Source organism: Poecilia mexicana, unplaced genomic scaffold (assembly GCF_051168715.1).
Source record: "Poecilia mexicana isolate PSO_F unplaced genomic scaffold, ASM5116871v1 scaffold_22, whole genome shotgun sequence".
NCBI classification, from domain to species: Eukaryota; Metazoa; Chordata; class Actinopteri; order Cyprinodontiformes; family Poeciliidae; genus Poecilia; species Poecilia mexicana.
In genome coordinates, this window is record NW_028263391.1 from 12,848,426 (window position 1) to 12,852,208 (window position 3,783).

The 3,783-nt window shown below is 35.6% G+C and overlaps 1 long non-coding RNA gene across 4 annotated transcripts; it reads left to right on the forward strand.

Moving 5' to 3' along the window:
- Positions 1-675: 675 nt before the first annotated feature.
- LOC148152810 (uncharacterized) lies at positions 676-3,148 on the forward strand. Of its 4 annotated transcripts, none has more exons than XR_015761982.1 (6): positions 676-988; positions 1,993-2,096; positions 2,186-2,303; positions 2,485-2,552; positions 2,624-2,743; positions 2,842-3,148. It is a non-coding gene; the product is annotated as an uncharacterized LOC148152810 (long non-coding RNA). The 4 variants fall into 4 exon arrangements; XR_015761983.1 differs by having other exon boundaries at positions 2,014-2,096; XR_015761980.1 differs by lacking the exon at positions 676-988 and having other exon boundaries at positions 1,920-2,096.
- Positions 3,149-3,783: the final 635 nt, after the last annotated feature.

Here is a 3,783-nt window from a genome sequence, read left to right on the forward strand (position 1 = left end):
TGACTAGCATGCCATTGGAAGTGCGAAGGGGCGAAGAGGGTGGGGGGGTCTTGCGTACCGTTGAGTTCTGGGGAGACGGAAGTTAAATTGGGGTGGAAGTACGAACAAACAAACCTAATGTGTGTGTGGGAGGGGAGGGATATATATATATATATATATATATATATATATATATATATATATATATATATATATATATATATGTGTGTGTGTGTGTGTGTGTGTGTGTGTGTATATATATATATACACACACACACACACACACACAGTAGAAACTACTGGGTTTAAAAATAACCCAATTCGTATCCCAGCGCTGGGTCAAATATGAACCGACCAACTCTGGGTTGTTTTAACTCAACTGGGTTGGGTTGATGATTTGACCCAGCACATTGGGTTATGGCAACTAACCAAAGGTTGGGTTAAATTGACTTGTTTAATTTGGTTAAATAGACCCAAAATTGGGTTGAAACTCATAACTCAACACAAGGATTATTATACCACTATAGTTGGGTAAAAAACAAAAAATGTATTCATATTAAATTTCACTAAATAAAAACAAGACTAAAAACAATCTAAACTTAAAGTTTCTTTTATTTCCATGTGATATATATATAGAGAGAGCCAGCAGATTTCATTTACAAAAGTTACAAAACATAAGTTAGTTGTTTCAAAAGCATATACACAGTAAAAAATGCTGGGTTATTTTCATAACCCAATTTCTGGGTTAAAGCTGTTGGGTCATAGGTTGGGTTAGTTTGACCAAATATTGGGTCAAAATTCATAACTCATGAGTTGGGTCAGAAATTTATCGGAAGTCTACATCTTGCACACTTCTGTTGGGCCAGGAGTTGGGTGGGTAGATTTACCCAAACGGTTGGGTTAAAGATGAAACTTGGAAGAAGCCACGCCCCTCTTCACAAGCCTCCATTTTCAACATGACTGTGAACATTGCATAACGGACTTCTCCTCTACTTTGAAATAAGACATGGTAAGTAAAAAGAAGATAAAGTTTCAACGTTAATAGAATTTTATACATAAATTGAATTTATTTCAAACATGTTTGATATTTATTTTTATGGTTATTTGAAATGTTTATTATGGCAGGTTGCTCTGACAAAGAGCTTCGGTGTTGCTACAACACGGATGTTGGGGAAAAATAGATGAAGGGGAAGGGCACAATTTGTCAAGTAAATTAAATTCAGTTTTTAATATAACCTCAATCATATTTGTTCATAACTTAACATAGTCAAATTTTTAAAAATCGATTTAGTTTTAAAAGAAAAGGTAGTTGACGGTTTGTCCCCTGATTTTTGCAATATGCGCGCGCATCGTCAGCGGGCTGAGGCTACGTGTTCGAACACCAGCAGTAATGGCGGAGGAGAGCGAGCAGAGCTTTAATAATGTGGGTATATTATGCTTGTTGAAAATAAAATAACTTTTGCAAAGTTATTAGGCGATAAATTAGTTGTGTAAACCTGAATTATGCGCTCGGTTTATTAACATATAGCTTAATTACAAACATGCTCGGACGTGTTCGGACTTATCGCTTCCCTCCAGCCGCCTGCTCGTCTCTCCCGCTCAGTCAGTTGACCGGGCGGAGCGGCTCGTTAAGCCGAGAGAGAACGACCGTCTCCCGGCACATTGCTTTCAAACTCCCGCTGGTTTTAGGCAACAAATTAAAAGCAAAACTAAGACAATATCTAATGTTAATGTTTGCTCATTTTATTATTATTGTTACTATTAATTACAAATACATTTATTTAAAGTTGGTGCTGAAAGTTATTCAGCACTAAGTTTGTGTTAAGTTTTACTTCTAAATTAAATTATATGTGTCATTTTATTTTATTAAGAGCTATATTTATTTTTAGGAACATAAAATTACTCTGAACATTTGAAATTGCTGGCTAATTACAAGTTATTTGCAGTCGAGACAGCTATAAGATTTAATTCAGTCATTCTTAAAGTTTGATTTGTGATTTTCTTTTCTGATAGATTTTGTAATTTTACATCCAGGATCTTCAGGAGAATTAAGCGAAACTCCTCGTTCTCAAGGAAGACATTCTGCATGACCAAGAACATGAGTCTGCTCCCTCAAGGTATTGAAGCTCAGAAGAAATGTTCTCTAAAATGTTTTCATGCTTTCTAGTTACTGCAACATTTTAACACTAACTTATGTTTGATACAGAAGATGATGTAGTCCTGCAGCTGCTGCCAGTACCCCTTCCTGCTCCACCTTACTAATTTGGGAGAAGTTTCAGATCCATCAACCTGGAAATTCAGATGTTTTCATTGATATCCAGCCTGTAAGTCAACCTTCATCTCTGAATCATGCTCAGATCGTTTAAATAATTGCATTACATTCAATAGTGAGGTTTTGTGTTAAACTAGAATCAGTCAGAAATTAGTTTTTGAGAATGTATCCCTTTACCTTTAAATTCACTAATGGCCTGTTTTTGTGTCTTCTCTCTCTTGTTCTCAACAAAGATCTTTTGTATGGCCAAGAAGAGAAAGGAGCGGCCGTCTTCTCAACAACATGAATTTTCTCCCTTAAGGTATTGAAAGCTGAAGAGATGTTTATAAACTGTTAACATTTAACATTTTAACACAAGCTTATGTTTGCCAGACAGACAAGATGATGTAGCCCTGACGCTGCTGCCAGTACTCCTCCCTACTTACACATTTGGGAGTAGAGTTTCAGACCCATCAACCTGGAAGTTCAGAAGGTTTCATTGATATCCAGCCTGTAAGTCAACATTCATCTCTGAATTATGCTCAAATTGTTTGCTGTTTATATAAGTTCATCACTAATGGCCTGTTTTTTCTGTCTTCTCTCTCCATCAGGTTGGGACAAACCTGGTGGTGCATCTACAAAATGTGACAACCCGTATGTCCTCATGCAGGGAGACTGGCAAAATGGTAAAGTGTCGTTAAAAATGCTCCTTGTTTAATGGCTGAAAGGTTTACTTGTAGTTTGCTTTAAAACAGACTTTTTTTCATTAAATGTTTTCTAATATGGAGTAACAGATACTTCTGGAGTTGTAGCCAAATGAATTGAAGTGATTTAACTACTTATGTTTTGTAACTTTTGTAAATGAAATTGCTGGCTCTATATATGTATCATGTGGAAATAAAAGAAGCTTTAAATTCATATGCCTTTTAATCCTTTTTTTATATAGTGAAATTTAAAATAATTTTTTTTTAATCCAACTATAGTGGTATAATAACCCTTGTGTTGGGTTATGAATTTCAACCCAATTTTGGGTCAGTTTAACCAATTTAAACAAGTCAATTTAACCCAACGTTTGGTTAGTTGCCATGACCCAATGTGCTGGGTCAAACCCTCAACCCAACCCAGTTGGGTTAAAACAACCCAGCGTTGGGTCGGTCCATATTTGACCCAGCGCTGGGTTACGTATTGGGTTATTTTTAACCCAGCAGTTTTTACTGTGTAGTGTAGCATCCCGGTTGAAAGGATGATCTCTCAAACTGATGGTTCACGTTTGTTTATTCAACAGCCTTTGTACATGAACACACCGTAAGAGCTACAAACATACAAATAAAATACCATTAGTAACTCTTTGTGGTTCTAACCTTTTACCTTAACCTATAAACCTTACTTTAAGTAATAACATTAAACTTACAATACATGTATTTAATTAATATTGCTATATTACAAATTAACCAAAACATATTCCAACTGTTCGACAGTTAATCAATTAACACTATTTCATGTCGAAACATAAACATTATGCTCAATTTATTCAGTACTCTCATCAAAACACT